Here is a 23,410-nt window from a genome sequence, read left to right on the forward strand (position 1 = left end):
ATTTTTTAATTGGATTGTTATTTTGGTATCAAGTTATATAAGATTGGCAGAAGCAATGCTATTTCTTTTGAAGCTATGTTTGAATAGCAAGCACACCAAATTTTCTTAGGCTGTGTTTTACAAAAAATAAAGAGAACTCAATTTTCAAAGATGGTTTTATTCACATTTTTTCTTATAAAAATTACAATCGTTTTTTTTAAATAGTAGATTCCATGTCCAGCATGCAGCTCAACTCAGAGCTTGAACTCAGGGCCCTGAGATCAAGACCTGAGCTGAGATCAAGATTTGGATGCTTAACTGCCTGAACCACCCAGGCAACCCTACAAAAATTAAAATCTTATAAAACATTTTTTCTTTCTCCTTATTTGCTGAAAATATAATAATAATTTTTGGTTAGGTTACTTAAGGGGTTATGTTAGCTTGGGCTGCCATATCAAAATACTATAGACTGGGTGACTTACACAGCAGAAATGTATTTCTCACAGTTCTGGAGGCTGGATGTCCAAGATCAGGTTGCCAGCATGGTTGGACTCTGGTGACAGCTGTTTTCCTGGTTTGCAGATGACTGCCTTCTCAAAATGTCCTTAAATAGCAGAGAAACAGCTCTGATGTCTCTTCCTCTTCTTGAAAGAGCAACAGTTCTACTGGATTAGGGCTCGACCCTTATGACCTCTTTTAACTTTAATCACCTTCTTAAAGGCTCCATCTCCAGATATACTCACATTGGTGATTAGGGCTTCAACATATAAATTGGTGGGTGGAGGGAGGAACACAATTCAGTCCACAGCAGGAGTGGACAGAACCTCACCTCTTGGTGCCCTCTCTGCCTCGGAAACGGAGTGTTATTCCCTTTGAGAACAGAGTGGAGAGGTAATAGCACAATCTTCTTTACCAAGTAGTATCTCAGAGTTGTCACAATTAAAAAGCTCAGATGTATAGTTCCAGTATGATTTGCATACTTGTCAAAGGGAGTATCTATTTGAAATAGAAGTAATTGACTCTATTCCTCCCTTTGAGGTAAATGTGTAAAGATTCTCTAGGGATAAAATAACAATTTTGTCATTTTCCAATTGCTGGTTTTGTAGAAAGTCCACACAACTTTTTATAGACTAATAAATAATTTTACAACATTTTTGGATTTTGTTTTTTTTTCTTGCAGGTCTTAAAGATTTTTGAGCCTATACAATTTAACCATGATTAATGGCATATTTCTCAAAGACCAACATGCATGCCTTATAGCAATAAAAATAATCACTTTTAGTTGACCAAGTAGATAGGAACAATCTGAACTTTTACAAATCAAGAGTTAATTTCAAAGAGGTGCTACTTTTCCAAATAAACCACCTATTTGGTAAAACTTTTGACAATAAAATATGAAAACGGGTTCCAGTTATTTTCTTTAATTCATGTATCATGAGTTTAACTCATGTGTATTATTAACTCATGTATCATGATTAAAATTCTGCTTTGTAATTCACATTCAGTTATCATTCTCCTTGTTTTATATTGAATACAGCTATGCTGTGCTATAAAAAGATACTTTAGACAGGAATATCTGTTGGTTTTAGACTGTTTGTTTTTGTGTCCCCTCAGTCACAACCATCCCTTGGGAAACGATGGCCCTTGGGAAATCACATGGTGTGTCCTCTTTCCTCTAGTTTGGCATCTTCATGCAACTGAAAGGATGTTCCACTGAACACTGATGACTCTGGAGAGAGAAAAGAAATCACAAATGGGCCAAATGCAGCTTAAGAGTTTTGTGCAGAAGGAGGGGCAGGGTCAAGAGGGTATTTTGTGAAAATTAGGAAGAAGGTGCAGCTTCCCTTGGGTGGACACAGCCAACCCCATGCCAGGGTATGTGGTTTGGCAAATAGAGTAAAGTCTGCATTTAGTTCCCATTTCCCCTTTTAGGTGGGCAACTGCCTACAGTGGTCTTGGGCAGGGCCAAGTTAAAGCCTAAACTAAGGGATCAGCTTCTAACAGTACCTGCTATTATATTTTGCATACATTAAATAGTTGGGAGATGATAGTTATGAATGAATAGTATAATCATTATATTTGAACAGTACCCAATTGTTTGTGGAAGACCATATCCCAGAATAAGTTACAAGTCCAGCTTCTAAAGGCTTTCTATTAATCTGGCAGAAAGGCATTTATGAGTAGCATAGTAAATTTATATCTCCTCTTGAAAAAGATGAATAATTCTAGAAAAAAAGAAAAGGAATCAGTGTTATTTAGTCCATTTTCTGATCTGTCCAAGTAAATTTGGATTTGGGATTGCCTACATTTTTGTGTGAAATAAAATGATATTTTTCCTTTCTGAAGTCAGTTAACAAGTCTGTGTGCAAAACCAGAGGCTGAGATGACTAGTGAAGGCCCTTTTGCTCTTAGAGAATTCTTCAACAACTATAGGGACAAGTTGCAGTGTTTGCTTAAAGGAAGACACAATTGTTTTCTTCTCAGATCTAGCACTGGCTACATAACATTCAGAGTCCCCACTGTACAATGATAATGTGGGGGCCAGCAGGGTGAGGAAGGCAGTTTCCCCTTTGCACAAATGAATGGGCACCCTCCAAGGGACACAACCTCTATGGTGATATATACTTTGTATCTGAGGTGGGCAAGAAGCCCTCTCCCAAACCTGGCCAAACAGCCCAGGGCCCTGCCAGCAAGGGGAAGGGTGGGTCACCTACTGTCCCAACTTGAGATGTTGTGGGCAAGGGCTGGCCTCTCTGTATTCAAGCCAAAATCCCAGCCAAGGAGAATCATAAGAAACAATTTTCACATTGGCCTAAAGAATCTCATTTCACCAGGGCTGGAAGGGAGGAAAAGGTGATACAGACAAAGGTTACTGCCTGAAAGAAAAGCACAGTGTGGAAACCCAGGCTTAAGGAATACTGGTAAACAGAGGGCTCTGCTGATTGGGAAGGAGATCATGAGGGTAGTTGAAGAGAAGTCGAGAATGACATTCCTTCATTCAGTAATCATTTTTAAGTGCCTACTATGTCTCAGGCCCTGTGCTAAAGCTGCTCATATAATGTTGAGCAAAATCAGATGTGTTCTTTATTCTTATGGGGCTTACCCCAAGTGAAAAAATTAGGGTCCAACTGAGGAGGTTCCTGAATGTCATTTGCATTCAGGGTTTCTCTGTAGACCTGAAAATCTCTCAAGTCAGAAATGTTTATCTTTGTCTCCTACAGCCCCTACTGCTGCCACCTGTAAGTTTAAATTCTTTCTTTCTTTAAAAAAATTATCTTTTTCTACACTGTGCTTATTACATTGGTCCCTATTTCTCCAATATTAAGGAATAACATGTTTATTTAAAAATTTTTTTTTTTTAAATTTTCCTGCTTCCCACTCTTTATTGTGAATAATAGTGAAGACAGGAATGTGTTACTGAGGAAATCTTTGCCAGAGGTCACTTGTAGTTTTGTTGATTGGAATTCAAAGCATATTACCCACTGTTAAATTTTGCTAGCCAGCATCCAGGAACATATTTAGCCCATATATATATATATATATATATATATATATATATGCAGTAAATACTATAGAATATAAATACCACATGGGAGACTTTTTATGGGAAAATTCACTCAAGAAATTCTGAGATAATAACATATGTGACTTACTAGGGACAAGTCTTTCCTGGTATAATGATAGAAGGGACTCCTTTTAGGTCACTTTCTACAACATGTCAGGGCTGCTATCTAAAGTGAAGAGTGAGAGCTAAGATTAACCCTAAGGTATAGATGTGGGATGAGTGAGGAACAGAGGGGGAATATATAAAGCAGGAGGAGGGCAGAGAACAGGCTTGTGGGGTGGGTGTCGAAGGTACAGAAGTGGGAAATTGTGGGCAACCAGAAGACAGTGGGTACTTGAAGCATGACAGAGGTAAGGACCAAGAAATTGGGGAAAAAAAGAGAATAAATTAGGAGGAAAAGGGCCAACTTGGTCTTATTTTCTTTCCCTGCAGTACTAACATTCTGCCCAACTAATGAAAGCCATTTTGGAACCATAGTAATTGGGTAACAGAAGCATAGCAGAATGAAGGATCAACAGTCTGAAGGTTAAGTGGTAAACCCCAGTCGTCCCATTTACCAGTTGTGTGGCCTTGGGTAAGTTGTTTTACTTCTCTGAGCTCTGGCTCCCTGTCTAAAAAGTGGGTGATACTAAGGGGCTCAGACTTACACGGTTATTTTAAGGAATAAAGGAGGCTATGTGTGCAGAATATAGAATGTAAGCTTGACACAGGTAGAGAGTTTGCCTTGATCAATGCTGAATTCCCAGTGCTTAAGACAGTTCCTGGCACTCTTAATTCTTCAAACAATTAATGAATAAATAGGAAGAGATTTGTAAGTGGGGTGGCATTTAAAAATGCCTGATCCATGGGTTGTCTGCAGCTGATTAAACTATTCTAAAATGTGATTACAAAAAGTGACGATTCTCAAAGAATGAGGTTGTCTGAATTCAAGTCCCAGCGCTGGCACTCACCATTTTTTTGTAACCATGGGCAAATTTTGGCCTCGGTTTCTTCTTCCATGAAATTTGGGTAATTATATTACTCATGGGATTACTGTGAAGATAAGATGAGATGCAAAGCAATTGGTGCCTGGCACGTAGTAAATGCTCAGTAAATGTTAGGTGTAATGATGATGATAACAACTTTGCTATTGAGAGCTGTTCTCAGCACTACAGGAAGGTTTCAAGTTACCGAAAGACAAAATCATCCTCTGCTCTTGCCAAAGCTGGAGCAAGAAGCAGTGCTCTTTGTGAATCTTCTTTAGCCCTCTTAGAAGGGTATGTGTGGCCCCAAGTCTGGCAGGGACAGAGCTGAGCAGAGCTGTTCACAGCAAATCTGTGATGATGATCTTCTCATCTGTCTTCTAAGCTGTGGGCGGCTCCTTCTTTGGGAAGCAAGTTATAATCAGAACTTGGAACAAGCTACCTTCCAAACAATGCTCTCATTGCCTTTTCTGCCATTTAATTAATGCCAGTCTAATTTTATAGAAAGTATATAAATATGACTTATGCATATTTGTACCTATATTTTTCTGTAAGGCTTGCCATGAGGTACATAGCCATTTAAATCACATCCTTCTGATAAATATCTCTGGCCTGAATACTTAACATTATTTTTTAGAACCACATTTAGGGAACTTAGCAAGTAGAGGGATGGATATTACTTAAGCCAACCTTCAAGTTATCATTAACTAGAACCAAAAGGTGAACCTCTTATTTCTTCCAGATTATGTTTTGCTGTGGGGGTTTAGGTAAATTTCAGCCGATGGCACTCAAGATCCCTTTTGCTCATGCTTTCCTTCCAGTTTCTGTCAATCTAACTCAAGAAACAGACAGCAGTCTATGGAGTGCCTCTTGAAGGTTATGGGGACGGTGATCCATGCATTCTCTTTTTAACTTCAGTGTTAGTGCATATAATTTAATTCAGGCCATGACTGAAATACATTCAAATCCTGAAAGAGTTGCACCATAACTCTTGCAGGTTTAGCATGGACCAACTGGGTGTAGTAGAGTGACTGCTGAGCTTCTCTAGGACTAAATTTGCACTGTGTCTGTAAGCATGTTCACCAGCAAGCTGATTTTATTAGAACTTTGAAGAACTGGTAGAAAAGCGCTTTCTTTTTTTTTTTTTCTACCAAACATGGATTTAAAAAATTACACAGAAATCAGCATTGTCAAGTCACATGAAGTGCAATTATAAGCAGAAGGCTTGAAACCTGTTTTTGCTTAAAGCCTTTATTTGATTTAGCAAAAACAACAGCAATAAATGGTATTCAAAAGTACTTTTGATCCTTTTGCAACAGTATTCTTACCAAGAGCAGGATCTACGTAATATCCTCCCTTTTTCGTTTAGGTCAGTTTTCCTTAGGCTTTCCAAAGTATCAGAATCTGTGTTTATAATTCTGGAGACAAAGGATTATTCAGACTCTAGTTAGTGCCCAATACTTGTAAATTGGTATTATTAGACAATTATTATTACACTGATTTTACATTTTTATTTTCTTGACATCTTCCTTGGAACCAGCAGAATCCCAGGGATTAAAATGCAAAAATGTGTCATTAAAATATTTAACACAAACATTCCTGTTCCATTTTCCCCCTGAAATTTTCAGAATTATTTCATGTTTTCCCTTTATTCTCCTTTCCCCAAAATACTGCTTTTAATATTTTGAGACCTTAGGTACTCAATATATAGTACTCAATCAATACTCAATAGGAACACAACTGATAATAATAGGGCAGTAAGTTGACGACTACATCTTTGGCTCAAAGGAGCCAAAGAAGTAATTCTTGGATGGCTATAATTATATTTGATTTTTTTCTGATATAGTCCTGTCATATAAGATCTAGTGTTGTACTGTTTCTTTCCTCTTCCTTTGGCTTAATTATCACCCCAGAAATAGATGACTTTCAAAATCCCCCAGATCCTTTGTTTAACAAACATAAATTCATATTTAGGATCTAAATGATGAAGTTACAAAACTGTCATTTTGCTTTTGTGTTTTCACCAACCCATCAGATAGTCAAGGCGTGTGGAAGCATCTCTTTAAAATAATGAGTATGAAATGTGGACAGGTTAAGTGGCTTGTTCATGTTTACCTAGTCAGAGACATGGCAGCTAGAGGGATTCAGGTCTCCTGATCCACATGTACAAGATTCTCTTTATTACCCTGCAAAGAATAGTAATTGTCAGATTAGACGATAAGTAGAGGGCTGGCCAATTTCGTGATGAGATGGCTATAGGCAGCAAAGGATACTTGTTCCCTTAAGTTTATTATGGCAGTGCTGGACAGCTAGCTCCCTGGACACTCTCTTGAATTAGTCTTAAGGTGTAATGGTGATTTCAGGCATACTAGAATATAGCATCAGAGACCTGGGGAGGTCCAGGTAGTGGACTGGAATAGCTGCAGCTATTAAATATCTAGGTCATCTTTTATAAAGGGTTGTAATATATACTCTAGCTTCTGATTTCAGTGCTGCCAGAAAGGGAAAAAAAATCCATCTTGCTAAAATGTAGTCAGACAGCAGTTTGTCTTTCCAAAACATTATTAGGTATTATTACAGAATGTGAACACCTTTCATTCCTGACAAACAGGAAATGTATGCTGCACTAGTGGTGTGTCAATCAGAGTGATAGCATCAATTTTATGGTTTTTAATTCATCCCCACCTCCTGCCGAGCCTTTTGCTCATCCCAAATTATGAATCTTAAAAGGTACGTGATTAAGAAGAAAAAATATGTCTCTGCCTGTGTGAACTCCCTTGTGAGGAACTTGGAGGCAGATATTTAAGAGATTTGTAAAGCATGCCCTGACCACTCAGTGATTTGGACAAGCGACTTACATTTCCTGCAGCTGGGAGTGTCACCTCATGCTTTAGCTTTAGTATTTTGCTAGCAGCTCAAGCGATATTTTTTATATGCATTGACACCTTTACATTTGTTAAGGAGCAGAAAGAAAATAAATTAACGTATTAAAAGCTGTATTTGTCAGTTCATGATGCTTCAGTTACATTTTCAATTTAGGTTTTCCCAGTCTATTTCTTTCACTGTGGTCTTTTGTTGCTTTTGATATATATGCAATAATAAATACAAAGCCAATTCTGGAGCTGAGCTTTGAATGCACAGTTCTTTTCTTTCTACCCCTTAATTCTTGTCTTCAACATGTAATGAAAATGGAGAGCATTGCCAGTGTCGGTAGGAAGTGAGGCTGTTTATAAATAAATAAATAACGTGTGCTTGCGTGTGGCGTGCATGTGTGTATATGGGGGGTTGTGGGGTGTGACACACACACACACACACACACACGAGTCTATTTCTTCTCAACAGGGGGTTTGGGAGCCTGGGGTGTCTGAATCTGTCCTCCCATGCTCCTCTCTTATTTCTGGTGAGGAGCCATTTTTCTTGTTTTTCCTGTGCAGCTCCACCTGGACTTAATTTGCTGCCATGAACTCTGCGAATACCACACACTTATTTAAGATTTGGGAATATCATCTGATAGTTGCTGAATGTAAGGTGAAAGCCATAGTTACCAATTGGGTAAGGTCAACTTTCCCTTTTTCTACTGACCACAGAGTGAATGTTCCATCATTGACAGATAATTCTCTGCTTATAGCACATGATGACATATTTAATAGGTCTTTAATAAGGATTTTCACTGTATGGTGTCCTCCATGTTTAAATCACTCGGTCATTTCAGTGTTAGGTTTGACACTTTTAGTGCTTGAGTGTTTCCACGAGAGTGCGTGGAGCCTTGAAGTAACCCATGTGGTATTTGTTTGTGAGGGATTTTTCATTCTGCTTTTGCCACACTTTCTCTGATTCAGAACTGAAGTATGCTGATTCTCTTCCATGCAAGAAAGCAAACGTAGAACATGAGCAAGAGCTCTTCTTTCCCTGGTTGGGCACTAGCATAAAACGCTGTTTTGAGAGTGATGGTTAAAGGCATGTGCAAATGTGGCTAATGCAGCAGGGCCTGCCTTATAGGGAGGCGACGCCCTGCAAAAAAGCTGCCCTCCCCACTTAGGGAGAAAGGAGGTATCAATGATCCTGTCAAAGGAGCTTTCTCTAAGGGCATAGCCACACCTCTCTTTGTGTATGTGGTGTTAGCATTTCCAAAAGTGAATTTATGAACTCTCTCTCACTTGCTTCATTATGTTGCCATGTTATTAAAGGCAAGGGCACTGAAGCTTGGAGAAATTAAGCAGCTTACTTTAAGGTCATGTAGATGGTAAGTGGCAGGGCTAGATTTTGAACTCACATTTGTTTTCTGAGTCTAAACCCTTTCCTTTACCCTGTAGTTGCTTATTATTTGAACTACTTATTTGGCACTTACTTCTATTTAAATTCTCAATTACATTACTTGATTATGAATTCCTTAAGAACAGTGGCATGTTTATAATAGGGATTTGTACATGGTATACATAAATGAGTATATACTTTAGATTGATTAATGAGTTGACCAGTTTTCCTCATTCTCTGTTTATGTGTTATGGCATTTAATCAAAGCACAAATGTTTACAGGCATTGGAGGGACTTCTGTTGGATATTGAGAACATTAGGTGATTGTTTTAGATTGAATTGTTATGTCCCCCCAAATTCATACACTAAGGCCCTAACCCCCTGTATGACTCTATTTGGAGATGAGGCCTGTAAGGAAGTCATTAAGATTAAGTGACATTATAAGGGTGGAACCCTGACCCGATAGGATTAGTGTTTTTATAAAAAAAGAAACCAGTGAACAAGCTCTTCCCCTCCCTCCTTGTCCTCTCCCTCCCTCTCTGTCTCTTTCTTGCTCTTTCTCTTCTCCCTCTCTCTCTCCCTTACACGTCACATGTCCTGAGGAAAGGCCAAGTGAGGATATAGCAAGAAGGCAGCCATCTATAAGCCAGGAAGAGAGTCTCTCCAGAAACCAAATCACCTGACACCTTGAACATGGACTTCTAGCCTCCAGAATTGTGAGAGAATAAGGTTCTGTCATTTAAGCACTCAGTCCATGACACTATGTTATGGCAGCCGGAGCAGACAAATACAGTAATTAAAGCCAAATCTTTTTCAAGCAGGTCATTACCCTGTGGGGTGTGGATAGAGAACAGCCATAGAGATAGAGCGGAATTGGATATATGCTCATGTGCTTTGTCACTTTGGAAGTGAAGGTTAATGTGATTATACCAGCAGGCCCCAAATGCCCTCAAAGTCAAAATGGCATCAAAATGGTTCAAAACATTTTGTAGTGTTTAGAAGTGTATATGGCAGTATTTAAGTCTGCATGGTTAGGGGTGAAAGTGAGAATGATGGCAAAAGTCTTCAGAGAGAAAATGAGAGTCTGTGTCCTGAAGAATGAATAGTTTTCTAGAAAATAGGGTGAATGAAACTATGTCTTCCTCTGAGAGAAGAGAGGTATAAGTGAACACAGTGGAATCATGGACTCATTCCTTATGGCTAGAGCTTAGAATGTACATGCTTGAGCTATAGGAGGTGAGGTCGGAAAGATAAGAAAGAGCCAGTTTTTTACAAATCTTCATATGTTAAGCTTAGAAATCAGACTTCAGTCTGTAACATGGATGACATAAAATAATTTTAACTTCTGTAGTTATAGAATCATATTTGCAGTTTAGAAATTTACTCTCGAGGCAAAGTGGAGATTGTACGAGAACCCAGTCTTGGGGTAGGATTTAAGGGAGTGATGCTAGTTCCAAAATTCTCTAGGAAAGATTACAGAAAAGCAGGCATGAAGCTGCCTTTGATATTTTCTCCTTAGCTGAAGGACAGAACTCAAATTTTCAACCATTCAGAATTCAAGTGATACTTCCTTCTTTTTATTATGGCACTGGAATAACTTACTTCTAGAAAAGAAATGACTTATTGTTCTTGTGGATACCACACATCACGAATGACACCCATGCTCTGGTCCTCATCAAAACCAGAGTAGCTCCAAAATGAATAAGCTGGTGGTCTGGTGAGAAATTCAGCATTCTCTATTTCTTCTTCTGAACACTCCTTGGTTTCATTTTTATGAGGTACCACATTTTGCTATGCTTTTAGCTGGACCTATTTTAATGTTCTTAATCCAGTGTTTCAGAGAGCAGTAAAAAGAACAAGTAAACATGTTCACTGAGAAATCACTAATGCAAGCCCTAAGCCCAACAGGATTCATAAAATATATAACCTCATCCTAGCCTGGCCAGGATGCTGTAGACTGGAACTAGTTGAAATATGGGAGAAAGTTTATGTTTTTGTGCTGTGAACTGGGCTTTTTCTTTGTGCCTAATGAGTTTTAGAACAGTTGTAAAATCACTACTGTTAGACTCTCCTGAGAGTAACTCACATGTGAGAAAGGTGGACAACCTTGTCTTGTGATTAATATGCCTTCCCCACTCAGTATTGTGCTCATTTTTTCCTTTTCAAACAAAACATCAGCCTACCGGAGAGGGACTGTTCTCACTTTTATGTGTCACACGGATTCCTCAAAAAACAGTGATGATTGGTTACCATGACATGCAGATGCCCTTCTTCCTGGGCACTCCGTATCAATCTGGGAATCTCGTCACCCCAGTCACCCTCGAATGTTTCCTTATGACTGCATTCTTACTGGCTGTAAGTAACTCTTTTACTCAACAGGGAACAAGGGCCAGATGGCATGCAGACATGTGCTTGAGACGGTGCGAGCCTCATTTGTTCTCTGTTTCTTGTTACTTACTGTCACTCCTTAGCTAACTACCCAGAAGGGACCCACCCTGTGGGCTGCTTTTTGCCATTCATATCTGAGATATAATGACATTATTTTATTTTATTTTATTTTATTTTATTTTATTTTATTTTATTTTATTTTATTAACGTTATTGTTATGGGTTTCTTTTTGTTGCTGTTTTTCAAAATGGCTTAAAAAAAAAAAGGTGAGATATAAATAAATGCAACACTATAAAGAGGTCAGCCAGAACACAGATGTGTAAATACAATGAATGTTGTCCCATTCTAATGAATAACCTTGAACTCATTCCAACAACAGTGTTATGGCTCAAAAATAATTTTTATTTGGGAAATTCTCTTTTGAAATGTCTTCAGAGACTTTGCCTATCAATCATAGCAAATCATCATTCTCTGAGGGTGGGTTAGATCTTTAAAAAAAAAAACTCCTTGAACAAATAATTATTAGGTACTTACTAAGTGGCAGGCAGTATACCAGGAGCAAGGAGCAAGACAGACATGGTTTCTGCCTTTGAAGACATTTAAGATTAAATCTGAGATGAATGTCTGAGCCCTGGATAATACCTTTACTGATAAGAACAAGATGTGACTGTACAGTGACAATCTTAACTGCCTCAGATGACAATTTTAAGGAAGAGATTTAAAACATTTTGAGTAATGGCAGCATCTCTGGAATAACTCTCAAACATACTACCTAGAAGACAAACACTGACTATGCATACAGTATAGTGCTATAGAGTTTATAAAACACTTTATATACATTATATCACTCTCTTCTTACAGAAATTCTACATTATCAACTGGGTTTAAGTAACACTTTCCTCTCTTATTAAATAAATGACTTCTAGGTGTCTTCTAACTCAAAACTCATCTGTGATTCTTATGTCTGTACGTCCATACTTTTACACTGTATCAGTGGTTCATTACTTTAGAATAAGTTCCCTGTGATCTATCTGGTTGAGGACCTTCCAAACAGAGATGGGTGTCCAATATCTTCTCTTGAAGTTGGCAGGAGGCCTGGGGCTCTGTTGGACTGGGCATCTAGGAGCCTGGCAAGGAATGGACTGGGCTCATGCTGAGTCTCAAGGTGAGGAATAGAGACTGAAGTTGAAGCCCAAGGCAAGGGAACTCTCCCTAGGAGTGAGGTGGGGTCTGAAATGTCAGGTTCACAAGATCAAGCAAAGCTCAAGGAAATGAGACTCAAAGAAAAATGTTGGCTAGGCAGAGTAAAGAGGTTGAAGAGGCAGAACCAAGAAGGCTACCTGAAGAAACAAGATTTCTTTTTATGCATGCTAGAAACAGAGTTCAGAAACCATTAGAGTAAAAGGACAAAAATGTGAAATATTTTTTAAAATTGGCTTCCCCCCCTTAATCCTGTCAGTGGTTAAATAGTGAAAATAAGAGAAATGTATCTCTGTGTTAAAACTTTACCTCATCACTTTTCCAACCAGAAGGTCATTCTTATAAGAAAATGGAGAATGTTTCTCAAATAGAACATATTTGATGTTCCTTCATGGTCTCCTGATAGAACATGTATTTACAGTCTGAAATTACAGCTCAATCTTAATGTCTTTGAGCCTTCTTTGTCTATATAAAAAAGTAACATGTTTACAAGTCCAATTAAGATGATTAAGATCTAAAAATTTCTGTCTACAGAAATGTATACACAGGAAAAATTAAGAGGAGGTTTGTTTCAAGAGTTTGCTGCTCATCCCAGAAAATTAAATGGAGTGTTTGGATATGTCAAAGCCATGCCAAGAGATAAAGTAGTAGACTTTGATGGCTTTGACTGCATACAAAGAGAGAGAGACACACACAACGGGGATGCAGTGGTAAGTAACTTGTAAGAACATTTCTAGGAGTTCTGGGTATAAAAGGGCACCTTTGGAAAAAAACAAAAAACAAAAAACTTTTACTTTTGACCCAAACCATTTCACTGCCATGTTCAGAATTTACACCTGTGTTGTCCCAGCAAAATTTATCCATGGGCATAAGCTGACTGTTCAAGGTGGGATGCAAATACAATGGTGCAGTTATGTACAAATCATGGGTAAAGGAAGCTGCTAATCATCTATTTTAGTTTTCTAGTTTGGGTTTGGTATCATTTTCAACCCTGGGCACATTTAGTAGCCGTGTTTCAAACTAATCCAAAAGTTGATTTTGCTTGTTTTCCTGTTTATTTTTCATTCTTTTTCTGGGCGATTTCTAAGTATCTAGGTGCTTTTCTAGTCAGCCATATTCTAGAATTTTAGCACCAATAAGTCTGTTTACAGGCCTTTTCGCTTTGTTGCTGTTGTTTTCTTTCCCTGAACAAATTTATAACATTAGGTCTCACTTTATCGAGAAGCTTTATTTTCCATCTGCTCTCCATTTTTGCTCTATTATTAGGCTATGCTTCTGGTATTCGGATCCTGCTTCATTTCCAGGACTCCAGTTGACGTCAGCAGGGAACCTAAGGCAGAGGAGGAGAGCATAATACTGGGCTTGGCTCCACAGGCTGTTTTGGGAAAAGCTTCTGGTCTCTTTGAGGTGGGACTTCCGTTGGATGGACCCCCTGTTCTTTTCCTAAAGACAATGGAGCCTCTGCATCATGTTTAATGCAGCCATCAGTACAGGATGATGTACTTGCTCAACTACCCAAATATATTGACTTTCTGCTAAAAGGCTTTTAACATAAATTTTAAGAGATTAACAAAATACATCACAGACTATTGCTGAGAATGCAGGGATTTTAACTATGTTTCTCCTCCATTGATTTTAGTTAATATATTTTAACCACCCCCTTATTTTACTGTACCTTTTAATTTGTTATTCATTTGTTTGAAACCAGAACTATGCTGAGGCGCTCTGGACCCACAGGAACTGAAATAGTTTGCCTTCATTATCTGGTAGACCTGCTCGAGTCTGTAGGCCCGGACAGAAACCACAAGACTGTACAAACTGGCAACTGTGGGTTTGTCTGTTCTCTATTGATTCTATTTCTGGAAAAAAACATGAACCAATGGGTGAGCCATGTGACTTTACAACTTACCCAAAGCTCTCATCATAAGGGAGATAGAGGCCTTTTGCAGACAGGTCATGATGGGAGCTCAACACTTTTCTGTTTGCCTTTTAAGCATGGCCTTTGCAAGCTTTGACTTACAAGTTTAACTACTTATACTATGGAATATGAAACTACTATAGAATTGTAAAATTCTATAGCATGTTGTTTATATTTGGTCATATTGTCCCAAACATCTAATAAAATATGTAATATAGACTTGATAGAACTTTGCTTAGGAAGCATCTTATTCTTTCTTCCAATTTGAGAATTACAAGGCAATTTCATCATAAAATTTTAAAAGCAAATAATATACATGTACTTTTCAGACTATGAAACTATAGATGATAGAGTGTTTCCTTCTCTTGAGCTTTGGTATTGATGTTAAATACCAGTACTCAAGTAAGTAGAATGCATGACTTCTCTGTGGTATGGCTTAATGAAAGAGTTCTGGTTTTGGCTCTAACAAGCTATGTGCCCTTGATCTCTCTCCTTTCCCATTACATGTCAAATGACCAGAAGATCTCTAGTGCTTATTCCACTTTTAAGATTCAAAGTGAAAAAAGCCCTTGAAAATACCGGAAAGATCCAGGTAGAGGAGAATACATCCTATTAAACACACACACACACACACACACACACACACACACCCTCAACAGAAAAACCAAAATAGCTCCCCTTCCTCCTCCCCCAACAATGACAATGCAGCCATCTGTTGGACGTTCCATTTCACTTAGCAGCTGCTCTCAGATACAGAAATCTGCATTCCTCCGGCTCGTGCTGGTATGCATGCAGCATGTGTGGGTACTAGCATTTGACTCTCCCACCCAAAGGAATGGCTTTCATTGAATAAAAATGATCACAGAAGGTTTCTTACTCTCCCATCACATATAATGCCTTTTTCCTGATAATAGGCATTTGGAGCTATCTCTGCTCCTCTGCGTATTAAAATAAACTCTCTTAGAGACATTCACATCAAACAATCATCTAAAATTAAAGAGAACAACCAGGAAAAGGCTTCAGTGAAGCTCTTGCCTTGCCAGAAACTTCCGCATTGAAAGAGAGTGGAAGAGGGTGGAATATAAAGTTCCGTTCTACTTTTATTTTGTCAATACCCCCAACATTGCACTTAAGCACTGGGAAATGAATGTTGTTTAAAAGGGAACCAGGAGGCTTTCAGAAGCAGCATTAATCTTACCATCAAACTAAATAAAATATATAAGATGAATCTCCAAAGGGGACAGAAAAGTGAAGCCCTTTAAATCCTCCACCCTCACCGCTTGCCTCTTCTCCGGGCTGAAATTTTGTCTTCTGTGTGGTATATTATATAAAGTGGTGTATCATTAAAAAAGAGGCACTCGGGGTGGGGGTTGGGAGGAGCCACAGTTACAAACAACAACAAAAACCTACAGGCACTGTAGACAGAGAACCTTGGGTAAAACTGGATCTGCTTCTGAGTCCATAATTTAGGACATTTGTTACAAGATGACTGTGGTTTTCTATAAATGTTAGTTTGCTGTATTATTTTCCATGAACTACTTTTCCAAAATGCAGAATATTTTGTCCCCCAAACATGGAAGCACTAAAGCTCAGATGAGGCACTGATTCATGCATGGGGAGTCACTCAGAAACAGCTGGTCAGCCATCTGCGGCCCCAGAGTCCTCTTATTTTTACTTTATTCTGCTAATTCTTTATGTAGAGGAGAAGAAGATGCATCAATCCAGGGAGGAGAGCATGGCTCATGTAAGAAAATGATGACTAACTCCTGCCTGAGACTGGTATCTGGTGGCCTGATGTGCTGATTTGGAGGGGCGGCGAGTTTCCTATGTGCATTAGGCTTTCAACTCTTTACTACATGTGCATTATTTTCTGTGCATCCTGTTCTTTGGGGAAAGGAAAGAAATAATGATTTGCCATTGATTGTTTTGTGGGAATTGTTCCAGATTAGAGCACCCTTGAGAGCCATAACTTGCCTTTTCAAGGCAGACAGAAGAGCCTGCAGAAACAAGGATGAGCCTGAAAGTCAGACGTGTGTGTTTGTCCTCTTTTCTCTCAAATGCCCCTGAATTAGAGCATTTGACTGCCCTAGAGTCTGTGGTCAAAAAATATGGGGGGTAAAGGCGATGTTTAACATAGGTTAAAAGATAAGCCGTGATTCACTGCCATAATTATGCAAGTTAAAAAAATGCTTAATGAGTATTGAGGTAGTGCTGTTTTATTTTACATTTTGACATTACTATAAAAGAGTTGTAGATAATTCAATCAGAATAGCCTTTTGCCTCTCACCACAGGTAAGGCAGATTTGTCGACTGAAGATGGATCGTTATGTTACCCTTTCCTTGTGTCACCCAAGGCAGTTCATTCGATGACAGAGCCAGATGACTGTGTGGGAAGCAAAACACTCTTCCAGTTCTAGGAAGAAGGCTTTTAGGGGCACAGGTGTATGCCGCTCATAGGTGGGTGTCATTATAGTTTAAGCAAATTATTCTGTGTCTCTGGAAACCACTTTTGGCACACTTTTTTACTATTTTCCTTGAATCATTAAAATCTTATACCCATTCTCTCCAAAAACATGGGTATACATGTACACACACACACACACACACACACTGTGTGTATATGAATATCCTCCTTAGTTTATTATTTTTTTTTACCTAAGCTTGTTATCACAAAGTTTTTTAGTTCCTTAATGACTTACAGAACTATAAGATAAACTTAATCTTTTCAGATTAAAAAGTAGAGAAGATAAACTTCTGCCTGCATTTAGTGTGTGTAACATTATTAAACACAGAACACGATTTACTGATCACCTCTAATTTTTTGTGGTGTACAACCATGAAAAGTCTTCAGGACAGTCGACTAGAACAAAAGGCAAATGCGCTTTTAATTGAAAACGCATGCAATTTTTAAAAAAGAATCGGAAACCATCTGTACTGTAAACTTTTGTGTCTCTTATTCATTCCTGTTTACTCTGCTATTCAATCCAAATAAAGATTGTTTCCACCTCAGCAACATAAAAATCACATGGACTATCTCCTTCAGGCTGTCAGTCAGAGGAAAGATATACATATGCCCAAAGTATACACTTGTGCTTGTTCACAGTGTTATTTGGGGAAAATATGTTGCATGTTCTCCTGGCTCTCCTAGTTTTACATTTTGAATTAATGCAATTTATTCTAATTTATGACAACTGTTTAAAAGGCTTGTTCTCCATTTTTCCCATTTATAAAGAAATTATTTACATAGAGAGGGAAAAGCAGGAGGGAAAGTGGGCTGCTTTGCATAATCAGGTGTAAGAATTGAGTGGACTGTGTTTTGGTGTCAGCATTGTGTTCTAGGTCTGACTGTAAGCATGTCTTTCACAGCACCCTTTCTGCCTCTTTGGAAATAGGTTCTCCATAATTTCATTCCTTTCTTCTTCTTAAAGAAAGCCTTATACAATTGAGTTAATTACCTCCTTCTCCTCTCTTGTTCTCTCTTCCATATTTATATGGTAGCTATCACCATAGTACCTATACGTGTTAAGAATGCTATTTTAGAAAGGAAGAGAGGAAGAAAAGAAAAAAGAAAGATAGATAAGGCAGGGAGAAAAAAAAAACAAACAAACCAGATTGTTCCTTGTCCTAGTTGTAAGGATCTTTTAAGGCCAAAAATCATGGGAAATCTCCCTGATTTTAAAGGTCTTTTAAATAGCTCTGAATAGAAGGGATTTGACTCCTTGTACATAGAACAGTGCCTCAACCATAGTAGGTAATTTTAGAATATTTGTTGACTGGCATCACTGGAGAAGGAGCACAGAAGCTCAGACAAAAAGATGATAGGGAGCCCATGCTGATTTCAGAGTCAGTATAGGATCTGGATCTCCCTTGGGACTTTCATGAAATTCTATTGGCCTATGGTTTATATCCTACTAACTTTATATGCACAAAGTGGTATACACACATGTATACACACACGCACACACACATATATGGGTGTGTGTATATATAGTATATATTGTATATATATACGTGTGTATATATATAGTATATATTGTATATATATACGTGTGTGTATATATAGTATATATTGTATATATATGCATGTGTGTGTATATATAGTATATATTGTATATATATACATGTGTGTGTATATATATACATATATATGTGTATATACATATACACAACTTCAGCTACTAATATCCTTAAAAGGAGTCACAAGTCAGTAAACTAAGTCTTATTATTATGTGACAGTTGTTCTAATCTTCTCATTTGTATTAACTCACCCAATCCTCCTAACATCTCTAGGGGGTATGTCCTGTTATTATCATCACCATTTTATAAATAAAGAAGCTGAGCAATGGAGAGGTTAAATAAGTAGTCCATGGTCCTATAGTTAGTAATGGCCAGTGAAAGGGATTTGAACCCAGACAGTCCCACTCCAGCATCCAGTGCTCTTAACTACCACACTGTGCCTCCTCTCTCTGACTTCCATTCTGGACCAGAAATTGGGGCTGGGAATAAACCTTTAGGGTAATAGGATTTTAGGGCCTGGATCTTGCCCTTACAGTAATGATCTGAACCTCAAATCTAATCTCAGGGGAGGCAACTGACCACAAGACTCCCAAGAAAGTACTGTCCTAAATTATCCTTTGTTTATGTGGTTTTAAAATGTTTAAGCAGTGCCTGCTTAACCTGTGGAACCCATGGCTTTACACTAAAATCAGGCATTAATTAAACAGACATTTATTGGACAACTAATTGTAAAATTACTGAGGATACAACAAGAAATCATCTTGCTTTTATGGATGTATCAGTCTGTTGGGTGGGAGAAAATTAAACACATGAACGAATAATTAAATATTGCTTAAGAACAACTGGTAGAATCTATATTTTGATGTGTGGATGGTGGAGGTTAGTGCAGACTAGGGATCAGGCTAAGACATCTACATAGATATCTGTGTCTTGAACTTAAGTCTTCAAAAGTTGATAAAGGGTTATATAATCAGAGAACTAGATGAAGACACTAAGAAGAGGAAGCAGTTTATTCTAAGACTTGAAGATATGAAAGATGATGCTTTAAATGTGGTGTAGCTGGAGTGAGGTACCAAAGTGATGAGAAATGGGCTAAAAGTATAAGCAGAGATTAGACCACAAAGGACCACTTATGGCTTCTATACTGTAGGTAAAGGATTTCCATGAGAGATGATAAGCAGGGCACTAGTCTCATCTAACCTCTTTTTTGAAAATGAACTCAGAAGTTGATGGCCTGGAGGAGGGTAAAACTAGAGAAAATCAGGAAAGGAACCTTCTAGAATAGTGCTAAACACTAAGCATAGTATAACCTTTAATACTCAGGACAATCCTATGTACAAGATATTGTCTCCATTTTATAAGTTTTTTAAAAATCTGGGAATTGTTGAGTAACTTGTGCAAGATTTTGTAGCAAGTAAGTGACAGCTGTTTTAATTTCATATCAGTTGGACTCCAAACCCTACCCACTTCCCACTATATCATTCTGTCTCCTATTTCAGTGTCTTTAAAAAAAAAAAAACAACTACACTCTTAGTCTCCACTTTGAATCACTCAGAACTTCACTGCACTGCCCAGATTCTCTTTCTAACTGTGCTCATAATTTCTTAGTCTCTCTGTTACCTTCCCCAGCCTTTGTCTCAGTGCTACCTGGTTCTCATTTCTACCTGCAGCACTCTGCTCTTCTCCCCCTTCCTCACTTCCTTTCCACCCATCTCTAACCCTGACTGGATCCCTCCTTCTGAAGCAATCGATACATTCCACACATTTCATTCAGGAACCTGAGAACTATCCTGCCCCCTTTACTCCTCTAACACTCAACAGTTAAGGTGTCCCCATGTCCTACTGTTTCTAGTTTTAAGCCTCTCTCATGTTTCTTTGTTCCAGGTTTGGTCAAACTGATTATCACTCTTACCTATACTATTGCAACAGCCATTTGACCTAGTCCATAATTATATCTGGATATCAAAGTGATGTATCTGAGTAGAAGTCTGACTGGACTGCTCCCCTGTTTAAAACTTTTCATTGGCTCCCTACTAAAAGCAGAACAAAATATAATTTTTTAAGAATGTTCTATAAAGTACCCTGAGATCAGGTCATCAGTTCTATCTTAAACTTTATTTCCCATTGTTTAGCACATTGGCAATAATAAATTCTCAGTAAACATTTGTTGGGTGAATGAGTGAATGAAACTAACTTGCTTATACTAATATATTTAAAAGAATTAGAGGTACATGTGATCTAAAATAATGACTTCATTTCCTAGCTATCTGAAGGTAGTTAGTAATACTTAAACTATTTATAAATAAAGCATCAGCATTGACCAGTTAGAGTGGACACAGGCTGGGTGTCACTCGATATATGCACTATCAACTCTGGCTAGACTTTTTTTAGTGGGTAGGTTTTTATTAGCTGAGAATCCCCTCAGTTGAGTTGCTCTCATTTATAACAGGCAGAACAGCTTCTGTGCAGAGTTCTCTGACTTTGGATATCATCCTAGAAGCATCCTCTTGCTCCAGCTGGCGTCCTCTCTGAAGCAGCTGAAGGACCAAGAGGATGGGAGTAAGATTCATAAAAGAGAACAGCCTCTGTGTTTCTGGTGGATGTGAAGCAGAGAGGAGCATCGCCCTCTACACTTGCCCTGTTCTCCCCACAAAAGTTCTCCAGAAAGACCTTTGAGAGTCCATGTGAGACTCCCCTCCTTTTGAACCTTTTTCCTTCTATGGATTTTTCAGTCTCTAGCCACTTTCCTCCCAGTCTACTTGTCTTTCTCACCTCTTTCTGTTACTTAGGAGTGTTTTTGCCCCTCCTAGTGCTTTTTCCCATATACTGCCATCTTCTTCCTCTCCCACAGACCATCTCCATTTCCTTAACTGAATAAAATTATAATCTTATATATTTAGCAGGTCCATTAAATAAAATTTTTACCACCTAAGGATCAAATAAATATTGCATTTTGTGATTTTGTTTCTCACAAAAACAAAGGTAAGCCAAATCAAAACAAAAAAGTTGCCTTGGATAAAAAACCATGAATACATCAGTTTTTTGTTCTAATAAAGCAATGATTTACTGTATCTAAAAATAAAAAAGCACTGTGGTCTGAGTGCTTAAGTAAATAAAAAAGGCAAATGAGAGACTTGCACTAAAAAGGAAAAGGGGGAGGGGAAGGAGAATATGGAAGAGGAGAAGATTTCAGAAATCACAAGTTAAAAAGGAAAGACAGAAGAAATTGGATCAATAAATAGCCTGTAATGACTATATACCCTCTCTTTGGTTCATGGTCTTGACCTCCTCAGCATAGGTGGAGTTCCTATCCAGCCAAAGGGAGACTAGCCAGAAGGGAAGAAATCACATCTGGTTTTATTCATTAAACAATTTTTTGAGTACACACTATATACCAGACACTGTTCTAGGCAATTGGAAATCTTATAAGAACAATTTATGTTGTTGATCTTTTGTGTTTCGTTTTATGTTAAGAGCATGTTCTTTTCAGGGGAACATTTATTTTGTGAGCCTTCCTTTTTGTAAGTTGCTCTGTGTGCCAGCCAAAACCAAAGGCAAAAAGTAGGTAAAAAGCAAAAGAAGAAAATCATGCACATAACAATCTTATAAAGATTTGTATTCGGTATACTGTGGAGAAAAGGTTCAGCCCTTCTCTTATTGTGTTTGCATCTGTTTCCCTATCCCCAAAGAGAATTAGCCAAATAAACCCCTACTGTACCTGGTGGAAGTAATGCACAGCAGCACCTTCACTTGTGTGGCTGGATATTAATGCTTATGTACAGGAGTTAAATATAGCACAAAGCAAGTATGTCAGAAGGAAAAAAAAAAAAAACTACACGGCAAGGGGTGGGATGGGGGAGGTAAAGAGATTATACACCTAAACACCAGGATAAACTGCAAAAGTGGTAAACTGGTATGAGGGGAATGTAGTGGATATTCAGAACTGAGTTCATGCTAACCTAATATCCTCAATAGTGAAACCCAACAATGCTGCCTAGGTGAGTATGAATGAGAGGGTCTGGAAAAGAGAAATCTGTGATGATACTGATTAATAAGAAGGCTTGATAGCCAAGATAGGGTTCTCTAAGTTTTCTCGTTCTTTGCCCACTTCAAACAGGAGATGGGTACTAAGTCTGTACACCTTTGGCTACAACCAGTCATATTATGTGCTGGTTCTACAAATCTACATATGTCCCATTGCCTAATTATTAGATACCACTTTGAAAAACTCTGGAAGTGCTTCATGGGCAATGGCTTAAAATAAAGAGCTTAGTTTTGAGAAGCTTATCCATGGTCAGGAGATTTTTGCCTACAGCCATGGAGATTCTGGCTTCAACATGTACCCCATTTTTTCCTTTGGACACTGTGTGATGTATGAGTAAAAGCACTCGATGGGGAGTTAGGAAAACTATTTAAAAAGTGATTTTTTTCACTACACATTTATGTCATCTTGAAAAGTTAACTTCTCAGCACGTTGTTTATTTATTTTCATTTCTAAAGTAAGGCAGTTAAACCAGATGACCTCAATTGTCCTTTCTGGTTATGACATTCCAGAGTCTCAGTAGATTAACTTAAAATGCCCCATTTATGACCAAATGTAGAAGTTATGGTGAAAGCCCCAGCCACAGGGGACATAATATGGCCATCTGTGCTTGGATCCTGCTGTGGAGGAGCCTAACCTTCCCCAAGACACTGATCACCTCCTTTTGGGGCAGATGTTTTCCTTAAGTCAGAAGACATATGTCTATACCTGAGTCCAACTGAGTGGCTCCTACCTCTTTAGTTAACTGATATATCCCCTGGGCTTAATACAGTCATTGGCACTTACTAAGTGCTCAGAAAATCTTTGATGAATGAGTTAAATATCTCCTGGGAAACTAATACCTAAGTGGGACTTAAAAGGTTGTAAAGGATAAGGAACATTTCTTATAGGGCATGTGATACTGAGTGTAATTGAGGATAAGAGCAAGAACTCAGTGTTCACATCTTGACCCTATCACTTATTATCTTGACGATCATAGGCATATTACTTACTCTTTCCAAGTCTAATGCTCTTCCAGAGAAAGTGGGGTTAAAATGGTATCTTCCTCATGTGGACATTGTGAAGGTTGAATAACTACTGAATTA

The sequence above is a fragment of the Panthera uncia genome, assembly GCF_023721935.1.
Source record: "Panthera uncia isolate 11264 chromosome A1 unlocalized genomic scaffold, Puncia_PCG_1.0 HiC_scaffold_17, whole genome shotgun sequence".
Taxonomy (NCBI): domain Eukaryota; kingdom Metazoa; phylum Chordata; class Mammalia; order Carnivora; family Felidae; genus Panthera; species Panthera uncia.